The sequence below is a fragment of the Acipenser ruthenus genome, chromosome 33 (genome assembly GCF_902713425.1).
Source record: "Acipenser ruthenus chromosome 33, fAciRut3.2 maternal haplotype, whole genome shotgun sequence".
NCBI classification, from domain to species: Eukaryota; Metazoa; Chordata; class Actinopteri; order Acipenseriformes; family Acipenseridae; genus Acipenser; species Acipenser ruthenus.
Window position 1 is genome coordinate 2,461,186 of NC_081221.1, and position 15,085 is coordinate 2,476,270.

Below are 15,085 nucleotides of genomic sequence, written 5' to 3' on the forward strand. Positions count from 1 at the left end.
CAGCGGACAGTCACATAGAAACAAGGGCAAAGACAGACGCAGTGTTTGTCTATTACACAAAAAAACAGCTTGCTTTGGTTGAGCCATCTTTGTTAATGAAGGACAGAATGGGTGTATCTGTATCTCATCTGGTTCTCCATTAACTACATTCAGCAAGTCCCCAAATTGACAAAACAGTTTGCTCAACCGGAAGAAGTGGAAATTTATTTTGTATTTCGCATGCTACCAGTATAATTCCACGTTTCAAAAAAATATATACTGGTCTATAAATTAAAAGTAGGAGTACATGATTTTAAGATACAGTTTTTGAACAGAACCTTTAAGGAATGACAACTACTTAAGACAGGCAAACTGAATGCGAAAACCTTCTGGAAGAGACACAACACCTGCTCCCAAACAAGAAGACGAGAACGCAGAGTTACGCAAGGACATGCAGACTAACCAGGGGTTATTGATCCAAAGTCTTATAGTGGACTCAGATCAGGCGTAAAACAAAGTATTGATCCCTTCAAAAGGGAACAATCCAAGCAATAGCCATTGATCACGCTAGAATTGTTCTAGTATTAGTCTAAGATGCAGTATTGATGCACGGGCCAGTGACAGTAAATAATCTACTGTAGCAGGTAATTTCAGTCAATTATAAATGATGGGTATTGGTTATTTAACCCTTTGCAGTCCAATTATTTTGAATCTGTCAGGCTGGTCAGGTCTTATTAAATTTTGGGGAACAAAATAACACTTTAGACCATGTGCTGTTCAAATTGAATTAAAGTGGCTATCTACATAAAACAAGTTTCAAAATCACTATATAAATCAAAGTGATACTCTGAGGAAAGAAAATTACACCAATTTTTTCAACCAAAAACAAGTTTTTATTTATTTTCTTTATTTATTTTTTTTACAATTTGAGGGGAACATTGCAAAACAAAAACAAAAAAACCTTAAAAAAAAATTATGAAATGATTTGCTTTTGCTGAGTTAGATTGCAATCACTCAGGTTCGAAACTTACTGTAAATCAGCAAGACACCCCTAACAAAGAAAGCAAGTGAAAAAAAAAATAATCAAAAACTATTTTTCATCTATTTTATAACTATTTATTTGAGAAATGCAAAATACAAAAGAAAGTGCACAAATCTGAACCAACAACAATTCCAGAACAAATATAACTATGTACATGCTACTCACAGATGTAAATATCCAGTGTGCGATACTTTTCAACGTAGACACCTATCTATCACAAAACCACCCGCGCTTACAGGTGCGCGTCTCCACCCCGCCTCCACATCGTGATCGTTTTCTTCATTTTCCTCCTCTGACTCGTCACTGTGAGAAAAATGAATTTCTTCTTCACTGGATTCTTCGAAATCTTTATCTGAACTACTTTCACAGTCACTGACTTATTCCTCCATCATCTCTGCAAGTTCTTCAGGCTGCAGTGTCTTTCTCTGCCATCTGCTCTCTGCCATTATGATCTGTCTCTGCACTTCTCTGTTCAAATCGTTTTTCTTCTGGCTTTTGAAGAGATACTCGGCTGGTTCCGCCTTCTTTCTGATCAGAGACGATTGGGGAACACCCTATATTGGCTTTCTCCGCTCAGAGCCGACACATGACCTGTTAAAACAAGTTTTTTTGTGATGTCGGAGTCCAACATCAGACTGGAACAGGATTTTTGCAGTGATCGACAAAGGGGCGCAAAAGGGTTAAAAGTATTTAATGCAGGGCATTTTAACTGGTTGATCCCAGTTTTCGGCATCTTTAAACAGCTTGTTGAGTAGTAAAAACACACTGGTAAACTGCAGCTACGTTTCAGCATGAATGTGACTTGAGCATGTCCCGTTCACCAGAAGCAGTTTTATTTAACAGTACATCACACAATCCTGCTCAGCATTTATAGACAAGTACTGTCTGCAGAATATTCGCCTTGGAAATTAGTTTGTAATAAAAGGCTAGCATTCCAAATTCCAGACACAGTTCTGTCTTAGGGCAGCAGTGTGGAGTAGTGGTTAGGGCTCTGGACTCTTGACCGGAGGGTTGTGGGTTCAATCCCCAGTGGGGACACTGCTGCTGTACCCTTGAGCAAGGTACTTTACCTAGATTGCTCCAGTAATAACCCAACTGTATAAATGGGCAATTGTATGCAAAAATAATGTGATATCTTGTAACAATTGTAAGTCGCCCTGGATAAGGGCGTCAGCTAAGAAATAAATAATAATAATAATAATAATAATAATAATAATAATAATAATAATTAGGAACAGCATATCTTGAAGGGCAGGAACCACACCCATTGAAATGAACAATTATCTGAAAAAAAAAAAAATCTAATCTCATGCTGGTTTCGATGTAACATTTGAAACATTACCATTAACTGTAGTTGAAAACAGTTGCAAATTAAGCGTTAGCAATAAAGAAATATAATAATACAATAATAATACTTTAAAAAGAGCTGGTGCCTCTGACCTATTTGAGTGTGTTTTTTAGATTTCACAATAAACCACATACTGGTTGCATTGTAAAGTTTCGTATACAGCAGCAAACAAAAAAGTGTTATGTAAAAACAAACGCACCAATATGTTTGTGAACAAAAGTTGCATGGTTGACTTATTTCACTTCAATTTTCGCATGCAGTACAACCGCTTACAATTTCACAAGCAAATTTGTATGGTTGTAAATAGAAGTAATTTGATTTTCAGTGCCAGTTATGACTGTGTTTTGTGAGAATATGGGCCCCAATGTCTACTCCTAGTCTGAGTAGACTGCCCAAATACAATTCACTTTGTCTTCCCCTGGCTGAATTCAAAACCAGTACTCAAGATTAAAAGACTGCCCATCTTCTGCTACTTGCAGGAACAGTATAAGCAAGCTCTGCTATACTGCAGCGGAGGGAAAAGCAAACCAAAAAAAAAATGTAAGGAAATGAGAGGCCTCCCAAATGCCAAATTACCATTACACTGGCCACCACTTCTCAGCAATTAAACCATTTTATAGTAGTATTAGGAATGTAATTGACTTTCAGGTTAATGAAAGTTCACAGTTTTCATTATGGATTATTTTACAGTGCTACAAGACATTAACAGTGTTTTTTGACAATTCCACAGTTTTCAAATGAAATGACAAAAAGGATGGCAACACAGACAGGTTTCAGATACAAGCATTATTATTATTATTATTATTATTATTTTCAAATTAAACTGTATTAATCTTTTTTTCTTTTCTATATCCTGTAGCTTTTTTTTTTTTTTTTTAGTTTCAATTTTAAAAGGAATATAAAATATTTTTAAGCCAATCCATTGAGCTTGGTTTTTTCATTTGCATACAGCCCCCGTTATCCCTGCTTGCTGAATCGTTTTAGGATTTTCCAAATGTAGCTAAACTGCTGTCCCAGCTGCTATCGGACGAGGGACCTCATTGCAGCAAAACAAGTCACAGACCAGGACCAGGTAAGCTCCCCAGTCTCTTCTGCTTATGCTATGGGTTCAGTCGTTTTCTCCATGCAAAGATCAAACAGAATGGTCATGAATATGCATGACAGTGGCAATTTCTGTCTGCACTTCGGCGATAAAAAGCTTGTCAGACCAGGTGAAAACATGGATCACAGAAATAACAACACGTATGTGTTAAGGACAGGTGTCTCTAAATAAATCTAGGTGAATCGTGTTTAAAAATGCAATCGTTTTAAAAAGAGAAGGCTTGGAATAGAAAATGAGGCAGATTTTACATTATATAGATCGGGGAAAAGCCACTACTGGGGCTCTTTGGATTCCCACGATGCACCGCTTAGGCACGGACAAAATTTCCAGTGTTAAATTAGAGGACTTGACCATCTTGTCTATGTAGATCTTTGTCTCGGGAGACGCCAGCGGAAGTGACGTGCGAAGGGGAACACAGCTGCCTATGTGGCAGGCAGATTCGGAAAATGGTAAAAAGGTGTATTGCTGCCAGATGTGGAAACACCACCAAACAGGGGGTCTCTGTTTCAATTCCCAACTGTTTGCTGCAGAATAGGCAGAGAATTTGTTTTACATTTGCAAAAAACATGCAAGGCTTTTTTTGGGTTGTTTATAACAAAATCAATACAGTTATCATATATAATCATCAACACAAGCAATTCTGCTTTAAATTTAGTAAACATACTTGTTAAATAAAACTGCTTCTGGTGAACGGGACATGCTCAAGTCACATTCATGCTGAAACGTAGCTGCAGTTTACCAGTGCGTTTTTACTACTCAACAAGCTGTTTAAAGATGCCGAAAACGATACAAATCACCCCGGAAGATTGGGTCAATGAGTTTGGCAATAGTCATCCAGGTGACAAAGACAAACTAGAACCTTTAATTTTAATTGTGGAATAACGCAGATTTTATTATTTTATTTATTTTTTTATTAAAATCTGAGAATTTCGGTTTATTGCAGAAAACTATACAGAAATATGAAACTGAAGTTTGTCGCTGTGTGTATTGTAAGAAGATCATATAGATCAGATTACTTATAGCTTTACACCATTGTAGTACAGGTCACTGCATCGTCCCCACAAGGTAAACGGAAATCCACAAGTTTTACAAACAAATGTCTGCGATTAATTGTTAGTCCTATTATAAATGATATTATTTTAACAGATCTTGCCGGAGTCTCGTAAAAGATCACAAAAGCATAAATGACAGTGCAGCAAAGGATAGCATAGAGGACACTAGCGAATCTAAGTATTGCCCCCCCCCCCCCCCGTCTGAACTCAAATAAATGTTTCTGCAACCTTTACTATTACTCGCTAGGATGAATGAGTGTTCACTAAACTTCAAAAACATATCACTGTTAAATAAGTATTGTTTAATTAACAATATGGTTTTTTTTGCAAACACTTTAGCTCCCTGCGTAGCCATGCTGTTTCTGTTCCACTTCCTTTCCCCTGCGCATGTCATATAGCAACGGGAGGAGCTCCATAGCAACCACTGAAGCAGGCTTCCTGTTTACCAAAACACCGATTTAAAACTTAATTAGACTGCTTTCCAGCAACTTCTGAGTAAAACAGAACATTGGAATTTGTTTTGTGGAATGTAAACTAGTTATTTTTTTTATTAGTTGTACAAATCGATGGAAGGACACTTTAAGCCACACCAAGGAATATTAACCGTAAAACTGTTTTATTGTACACAATAAACATATTGACTAACTGTCCAACAACCCTCTCCCTAAACACCTCCAGATTTCCTAAATTCTGAATAGGTTTGCAGAGACATTCATGTGTGGCATAAGCCTTTCTGTTATTTTGATCATGTAACGGTTTTCTTTCCACTGCAGAACGGTAAAGCGTAATTGTGCTAGTAGACAGTGCTATTAGTGTATGTTAATATAAATGCCTCCCTGAACAACCACAGCTCTAGTTACACAATCTTGTACTAATGGGATTAATAATATTAGTAGGATTGTACAGCCACTACTGTGTTTAAAAACCTGGGGGAGGTTACCATGTTTTTTCACCTGGGACTACTGACAGTAATATTGTACCGATTCCGACATTAAAACTCAGTAAATCATAGTGAGACGAATCCTTCTTTTTAAAATAATAAAATGTGTTCTTTTATTAATTGTTCCTCTTCCTAATCTTCTTGGAACCTAACTATTTCCAAAATATATTCCAGCATATTTTAAAGAGAAAGCAAACAGCGAGAAAAAAAAAAAAAAGAAACCTGTGATCTTTTGAAACTGTGTTCGTCTTGAAGTCGTCTGCTTTTTGTTTTGTTGCTGGCTTGTCATCTGTGAAAATGTTCTTTCATGAACCAGCTTTGCAGGTTTTACAAAAAAACATGTATTAGCCAAGGGTATGTTTGAATCCATGACTGCTTCACCCAGAGTTGGGGTCAATTCCATTTTTTCAGTTCCAATTCTAATCCCAGTTCCTTTTAATCGATTCAAATTCTGATTCCAATCATTTTACAACAAAGGCTTTATTGAGCAAACAAATACTGTATACAACTTAATGAACTTGTCAGGTAACCTGATAAAGCCTACAACATAAACCTCAGTAAAGACTATGCCGTAAAACTGAACAGTACAAAAGGTAACAGGGATTGGAAATGGAATTGGAACTGGCTTCACCTCCCAGTTACTATCACAGTCATATTTTTGTTTTTTTAAACATGGGTACCTCGTATTCCTGCTCTACTGGGCTGTTTCATAACATGATTCTGATCATTTGTCAGTTGTTTTTTTTTTAACAAAAAATGGTAAAGTCAAGAATTTTCCTCTGTTTGGATGACTTTTTTCTTTTTTTTTTTTTTTTTTTTTTTTTTTTACAATCAGCGCTGTCCGCTGACTGTTTCTAATCATCCTCCCGCCAAACACAACCTTGGTGCGTATGTTATGTAATCAAGCTAAATGAAATGAAACAAAACAGTAATGATTCATCTACCAGCACACACTCAAAAGTAATCATGCTGGCATAGTCTTGCACAAGTACATTTTTCAAAGCCTTCGCCACCTTGGTGAACTTGGTGACAATTAGTTGAGCCACACAGGAAAACATTTCGCTTGTGGCGATGTGGCGAGCAGCGAGCGGGAACATAGTTTTGTGAATTCTCCATATTTTTGCTTCTTACTTTTTAATAATAAAATATCACAATAAGTAATACCCTTTTCAATGGCTATAATTGGTTGCTGATTGCATCTAATAAAATATGTGTGAAGCTCAGACTATAAAATGTGAACATTGGATAATATACAAGTAGGCCCAGGGCCAGTGGTTTCTACAGGATTGATAGCTCATGTAGGCAGTAGCCCACATCACAGTTCAGTTTGTTCAATCTGCAGTCTTCTGTTCCAGGATATAGCAGAGTTGATCCTTGCTGGTTTTAAGGAATTTCACACAGCTCCAATCCAGGGCATACCTCGAAAGCACTTCAAAAAAAATGCTGTGATAATGCACGGCAAAGATAACTGCTAGTGATAAAACCAGCACAGAAAACTTTGTTTACCAGCTGCCCTCTGTCACTGTATCCCCATCTATCAACACACTGTCAGACAGCACAGGGATATAGACCAGCACACTGTGAACTTTCAGAAGTCACATAGCCATGTGTTATACAACCTGTCATAAGATCCGTATACTTAATCAACTTGCACCGTATCCCAATACAGAATTTAAACTTACTAAATGTTATAAAACCAGTAGCAACAAACACACAAAAGAGATAAATTAAAGTTTGGAAAGGTTTTGTTTTTTGTGTGCGATTATGATAAATCTGGCTGAGTGTTTAGATCTCGACAGCACCTCTTCTCAAGCTAACAAAAACCGCACCTTTTCAAGTTTCATATTCCTCTTAAAATGGTTTCAAAACCAATCTCACAATGTGTGTCCAAGTCATAAGCGTTTTCACAGACATCCAAGAAAGCTGTTTTTTATATTCAGGTGATTTAGAATGGAAACACTACAGGTGGTGCTTCCTAAATACTGGTACTGTAATCTGCATGGCACATGCTTGAAGTTATGGTCACAACAGGAAAGACGAAGAGTTCCGCAAGAAAACACACTAAAAAATGATTCATCTATGAAAAGTTCAGGGAAAACCGACACTGCTGCAGATTTCCCACCGCCCACAAACTTCCCTTTAGGAATTACACAAGGCAGTAACTATCGAGAATAGTCAGCACATCAAGAACCCTCCGAAATGAACAAAAACAGCACGAACAAGATACAGAACTGGATTCTGCTTGTGTTTTAATATACTGTATCTACGGAACACTGCTGTGGCAGTTTAGGCAAAGGTCTGCTTTGTCGACCTTTTAAAACAGTAAGACTGAACATTTGTTTTTATTGCTATATTTAAAAAAATGATGGGGGGGGAGAAGCCACAGAAGAGACACTTAACTGGAACAGAATGTGAAAACCACAGAGAATTCACTTTCATTTTGAAAACTACAAAAGAAAAAAAAAAAACATTACATAACTTCAATTGAACTGATCGCTTAGTGATTTAATGAGAACTCCAGTCTATTTCATCTCCTCAGTCTACAGGCAAACATTTTGTATCACCTAGAATTTTAGGATTGAGACCTTTAAAAAAAAATGTAATAAATGATCATTTAGATGTTTTATTTAACATCATGTAATCAAAGAAACTACAAAATGATATTGCAAAAGTAAATGTAAAATTTGTCAATGTATATGGGAAAACTACAAAACGGTATGCAATTCAATATGATAATTATTCAGCAAGTTTCATTCGACTTAATGAAGCAAAAGTAGCTAATTCTATAGGTTGATGCAAAACTTTTGGCCATAGCTGCAATTATTTTGGATGACCATGCATTGTTTGAAGCAATGTGCTTCCAAGCTTCAACATTTCCATACAGCCTCATTGAAATATGGTCGTTATGAACGAGTTCTTATCTTGGACCGAGGTGGGTAGTGACTTCCTGTGTCATATTTCCCTGTCAAAAATAAAACCGAAAGTACAAAAACCCTTTAACCCTTTGAAACAACTTTCTATTTAAAGACTTCAAAATTGCATCTGCTGAAATAATTGCATCTGCTGAAATGATTACATTAAATTCTTTAAAACTGCATGTATTTTGTTTCACCAATAAGCTTCACTTTGCAACTAAAAGGTTAAAAAAAACCTGAGGATTCTGAATAGCAGACAGCTTTCTTTCACTCAACTAAAAACAGAATGGAGCCCACACAGAATGGGAAAGAACAGCTGGGCTGTATGCACACACCACTGTTGTCAAGTTAATGAGCACGCCTGTTAGATTTCCCTAATTATATACTGAAAAATGAAACAAGCGTTTACACGACTTTATTTGTGAAGGAAGCCAACAAAGACAAATTACTTTATTATAAAAACATATTTCTGCCTTGCAAGTCAAGTTAACTGTTTAAAAAGAAAGTATGAGCAGAGCAGCTCATTCAACCCAAGTGAAATGCGGCTGATATTGTCAGCATGCAACTTGAGCAAACAACAACATCTTTACAGTCCAACCGCAGCACAAATTCCATAAAAACCATTGTATAAAAGTCGTACTGGTGTATAAATTGCCCCCACCCCGCTTTTTGAGACAACAATTTCAGGAAAATGCCTATAGGTCACACCGGTGTATAAGTTGCTCCCCCCTTTTTAGGACCCCCTAAACATACCTAGAATATAGACTTATACAAAGGTTTTTACAGTACTTCAACTGTCAATGGTAAATCAGTGGTGTAAACGGAGACGGAGTTGGTTCCTTTAACAAAACAAAATCAATCCATTAAAAACACAAACACACAGCTCACTCTTCATTCACAGCATCAACATGAAGCGATCAAAGTCACGTTCCTCTCATTGTGAGATCATTCTGGACATGTGGGCTCTGCATGGCAACTGGTTGAAGTTATAGTCACAACAGGAAAGACGAGACTTTGGAAGAGTGCCATCGTAGGCGCTTGGCTGGCAAGCTACATTACTGACGTTTCGCAAGACACACTCAAAAATGATTGAATCTGTGAACCATTCAGGGAAAACTGACTGTGCTGCAGATTTCCAACCTCAGCTTCCCTTAAGGAATTAGAGTAGGCAGTGAATCACTGAAAATAGTCACCAACATCAAGACCATTAAATAATTGTCATCCTGGCTGCCTCTACTCCCTGCTGGCAGTGTTGAGTCAGGTGTTCCCAACCCATGTTTTTCTTTAAAAGGTCAGCTGTTTCAGGACAAGTACTGTATGCTGTTGTTGCCCACCCTTAGACTTGACTCCATTTCATTTTCTCCCTCAGAAATAACAAAACATGTCTCCACACACCAGACGCGATGCGTCATTTCGGATACTGCTTCACCCTGCTGGACCACGTGCATTGAAGCTCTCTGATTGCTCAATGCCCTAGTTGACGAGCATCAAATAGCAAAAAATCAGATTCAATCCTATTTATTTCATGTCGCTTCAGTGCTGCTCTCGCGTCACCTGTCGCGTCGCCTGTGGTGTGAAAGATACTTATAAAAAGTATAGGTTCTGTTCATTTGTGTCTGGTGGGTAGCAGCCTTAACCCCCAACCCCCTGCTAACAGACCGAGTAAAAACTGTACCCTGATCATTTATAATAAAATCATTACACAAAAATTTGCTAGAAACATCCTTTATTACTGCAGTATTAAGCTAAAATTCCTTTTGGGAAAATATATTCAAACGTGACACACTCAAGGAAAATGTCAACCATTTCTCCTGCTTCTGCATCCCGTGAGTGAATGTAGAAGCAAGTGTTTGTGTAAAACACAGCAGTCAGCAATCTAAAGCCACTGAAAATGTGGGGGATATTGTAACACAGACGTCTGATCATCAAAGACTCTTGGGCTTGTCAGTAGTCTGTTAGTGATACGAGATACCTATTGTAGCTACCCATTTTCTTATACAGAAACATGTGTTTACAGAAACAAGGCTGTAGTCGAGAGAGCACTGAACCCAAATGCTATTGGACAAAACCCAACTGGCCAAACCAAGTTCTTTTTGCCAAAGTGCAATTATTTGAGGTGTAAAATGTCTGTCTCACTGTTTCCAATCTCAGACAGAACGGAAAATAGTACAATGGTAGAACATGATGTAGACAGCCCTTGACACTCATACAGAACAGGACTTGTTCAAGGAGCTCTACAGTACAGTTCATATTGTAGTGGCTGACTCTCAAAAGAGAGAGAGAGAGAGGAATGGAGCAAGTGGCTCAAGCAATCAAGCCGTGTCCTTCAACTCACCGAAGTCAAGCCAAGTTCAAACACACTGACTTTTCTCTGTAATCCTGATCTAATGTTGTCAATAAACAACATCTATTGGTAGCTGTCTAAATAATCCCATTTCGAAGAAATGAATTGTTTATGCAGACATACGCAAACTCGACTAACAAGTCCAAGTGAACCCACAAGTGAAATATTTTAGGACACAAGGGATATGATGAAAGAAACCACGCCACACTCAGATCACCTGCGTCGATTTGGTTTGCAGACAATCAATTGCAAGTCTTTTTAACAATGAACCCTTTACCCAGTAAATAAAGAGCTCCACACTCCTTTAAAGAAATACAGCTAGAATATTCATAACAGAAAAGTTAAGTTGGCAATTCGTGGCTTGACAACTCCACCCTTCCAGGGTACCCAATGATATTTTTTGGGTGTGGACAGGCTTCAAAAAACCTTACTTTTCCTTAACCACCTTCTTTGCAGGTCCATTGTAATTGTTTAAATTATTTAGTGTTGCAGATTTTATTTTCAATCCAAAACAAAAATGTAATTGATCTTGCATTAGAACCATGGTATTTAGGTGGGGTTCAAGTCCCCTACTGAACAAAAAATAAAAGATTTGATAAGAAGATCATTGATGATAATTTATTGATTCAATCCCAATCAATATTTCTCTGCTATGTTCACTGCACAAAAATATAGAAGGAGGGAACTATATACAGTCAGCACTCACATATCCGACCCTATAAAATGTTGACTTTAGTGACAGTTAAACACATGTGACGCATATCTGATTATTTCATTTTGGCCCATTCCAACCCTTGTCTGTTTTTCAGGGAACACAAAAAAAGCTACAAATACATAGCTGAAAGGACTGTGTTTTAAAATAAGTAGGCTTCCATTTAGATATACTGTAGTTGGTTTTGTTGGTACAGTACAATATTTTCAACAGAAGTATTTTAATTCAAAACGATATGATTCTGAAAATAGCAAGTTTGCCAAAAGAGACACTGCAGTCCCCATTAACGACCCAACAGCAAAATGAAATCAAAATGTTACCCATGCACAGAACTGCGTATAACGTAAAAGGCAATGCAATTTAGCAAAAGATTTATTAAAAAAAAAAAAACAGGATTCAAGAATAAAACAGTATCCAAAGTCAGTATTCAAAATTGCAGAATATAGTGCTCGATAAGGCCCTAATGTCACAGTTCACTTGAAAAAGGACAATGCACAAAAGCAACTAAAGATCACAGATTAAAAAAAAATACATCACAGTACCTAAAACTGTTTAATGATTAACTGTTTTACATTACCGTAGCTTGTCTCGTTGCTTTGTTTTTGCTGCATTTTCGTCATGTGAAACTGGAGGAAGCGCTGTGTAACTGCACAATCAAGACAGACTGATTTGGCATTAGAGAGAAAAAAACAACAAAAAACAAACAAACGAAAATCGCGGGCTGTGACGGATAATCAAGTAAATTGTAACACTGAAGTGATGGTCTTTGTATCAGAAAACTGGTGACGGAGTTGGCGTGCGACGGGTAAGTGCATTAATTTGTTACATATATAGATATTGGGAATTGATTTGTTTCTTAAAACAGGGACGGTAAAAACGTGACTGACGTGTATCTGAGTGTCGTATATCCGAGTGCTGACTGTACTGGGAAATAAGCTAGTATTTAATAACTGCATGTCAATATGTTTGGACTCTGTCAATTCAGATACCCATACAACAGGACTGCTGCCACTGGTGAAGTCTACTGAAGGCAAAAAAAAAAAAAGTAGTATGTCTAAATCAAGAGAACTTTCCCCATAACAGACACTCACAACCTATAACCAAAGCAAGAAAGGGTTACATTTTAAATACCCTATTCAGCCTATACCCTAATACCCTAATATTTGGTGTACAACTTTATATGGAAGTTAACCTTAAAAGTCCAACACCTTTTCCTCCATAATTCCTGTTTTCTCAGCACTTTCATGTAGCACGTAGTTCATACAAAACTTAATCTGTGCTCATTACACGGTACTTAAAAAGCAACTACACTATAAACAATAACATGTCTAATGAGATTACAAATCTGTCTTGCGATAGTTTTGTATGTGTCAAAAAAGAACGAATTGATTTTCCAGATCACAATAGTGTAATTTCAGGATCAGTTATGCGGGGGGGGGGGGGGTCACTCACCCTGTTTACGGGGTCTTTGAAGCCCGCAAAGAAGAAAGCAATACAGATTTGTTAGCCAAAGGCCAGTAATTAAAACAAAAATGTGTACACATTCTCCAAATCTGTTTATAGACACGTACCATAACGAGATTGTCCACTTTCACACATTTTAAAAAAGCAATGTCTATAGAAAAACAAACACAGTAGTTCCTGTATCTTTATACTAAAAAAAAGTAATCTCTCTCTCTCTCTCTCTCTATCTATATATATATAGGAGAACAAATACGGAATAAGCATCTGATGACACAGGGTTGTCCGGGGTTCATGTAAGAGACACGCAAGAGTACTAAACAAGACACCAGCTTAAATATGCTGTTTCAACACCTGGTTAAAATGAAAATCAGCCCACATTTAGCACGTCACTTGCAGGGACGGAAATAACCTCCTATTGATGGGGTACATATCCCCAACACTTGGCAGTTTCAACCTATTTCAAGTTTTACTTAAAGCAGTAATGTCCGGCTCAGTGGTGATTACCAGCTAGATACTTGACCGTGAAGACAGTGGCCCCCAGCTAATCTATAAACCAAAAACGTGTACAGGTTTTGATGTTTAAATTGTAAAAACTTGTGTTTATTTTGTTGGAAACTAAATATTAAAAATATGACTTTAGAATCTCAAAGCCTCCCAAACATAACAAATGTTGGCCAGCATGTGAATAAATAAAATGCTTTAACATTTAAAAAAAAAATAAAGTAAAAACAAATGGTTTGCAATAAAACAAAACACATTAGTTATTGTAAAACTAAGTTCAAGTTCGTAAATTAAATGACAGTTCGGGCACAAAACCAGTAGCCTTTTCTTGTGTTCTTGCTCCAAGTTGACAAAACAAACGTTCAAACCTATGCCTTGGGAACTTGTAGATATTATCACTTCCCACTTAGTTCCTCAGAAAAATAAAGACCATAACAAAACAGAACGCAGCTGAAATGCTTTAATTCCGTGTTTCTGGTGTTTTTTTTGCACAAGGCTAGTATATTTTCAACCATGCGTGTACTTAACAAACTGCCATATTCATATACAAAGCTGTCTTTTTAAAAAAAAAAAAAAAAAAACCCATACAGCGCCGTGTCGGTATGTTTTGAAACCTTATCATCACACCCCACAAAGGTCGAAACATCTGCGATTTACACATTACATATTATGATAGACAGATAGAGATCGCTCGATAAATAGATACATAGATTTAATTGCCGATACTACATTTCGCCCCTTATCTTCATTCATTTGACAGACGGGGCACAGGACAGAGACAGTCGCTGTTGAAGACTCTCTTGCACGTACACTTTTTTAAAAAAAAAAGTGACACTACCACCACTATGATAAAATACGCATGTATTTCTAAAAACACGCGGAATAAATAGTGTATTGAACGTCAGCAAACATTAGACTACAAAATATGTTGGTACACTTTCAAAATAACTATTACAAGTTTAAAATTTAAAAAAAAGAATTAAACCTAAACTGTACAGCAAGAGTAACGTTTGTTTACTATCTTTCAGAATGTATTTCGCAATCGCAAGTAGCAATAAGGCAACGCTAACAAAAGCCCAAACCACAGAATTAACCAGCTTCTTACCGTGTCTCAACGTCCAAACTGTTGTTATTGTTTTAATATAAAATTATAACAAATCTCCCCCAATATGATCAAGCAAACAGATATCCCCCTCCTCGTCTCTCTCTCCCTATCACTCTCTCCTGCCTAGAGTCGGTTATTACGCAGTTATCTTGCTTGCTCGCGCTCTCTCTCTCTGTAACTGCCCGCCCACTTCCGGCCCTTCTGCAAACACGCTTTTTGTAGACACACCGATCTCTTCAATCAAAAAACCAATACCAAGCATGAGCGATTCTAGTGGTTGCATGTTTAAAAAAGCGGTGCCGTGTTGTGTACTGTGTGGTCCCCCACTGTATTTGAAGTATTTTAGTGCTTCAAGTTACATTCATCTCATAAAATGATCGTGCCAAAAATATAAGAGAAGCGTTTTGGGAATCCAAAACATTGGCCGTAACATAACTTCAAAACGCTCAATCAGAATTATAAGCTATAACTATAAAAAAAGGCAGTGCCATCTGTCTGCATTCATAAGCACATGGAACATGTGTTTACTATTCCTAGGACAGTTAACAAGAATGCAAATACTACTGCTGGTTACAAAAGGT

General features: G+C 37.2%; 1 protein-coding gene across 2 annotated transcripts in view; it reads right to left on the minus strand.

The window, feature by feature from the left end:
- Positions 1-14,775, minus strand: part of LOC117433413 (signal transducer and activator of transcription 5B-like) — a 58,810-nt gene extending 44,035 nt beyond the window's left edge. Inside the window, exon 1 of one of the 2 annotated variants that reach the window (XM_034055654.3) lies at positions 14,505-14,775. The gene's annotated coding sequence lies outside the window, so the exon portion shown is untranslated. The remainder of the gene's footprint in view (positions 1-14,504) is intronic. The other variant, XM_034055653.3, reaches the window with a different exon arrangement.
- Positions 14,776-15,085: the final 310 nt, after the last annotated feature.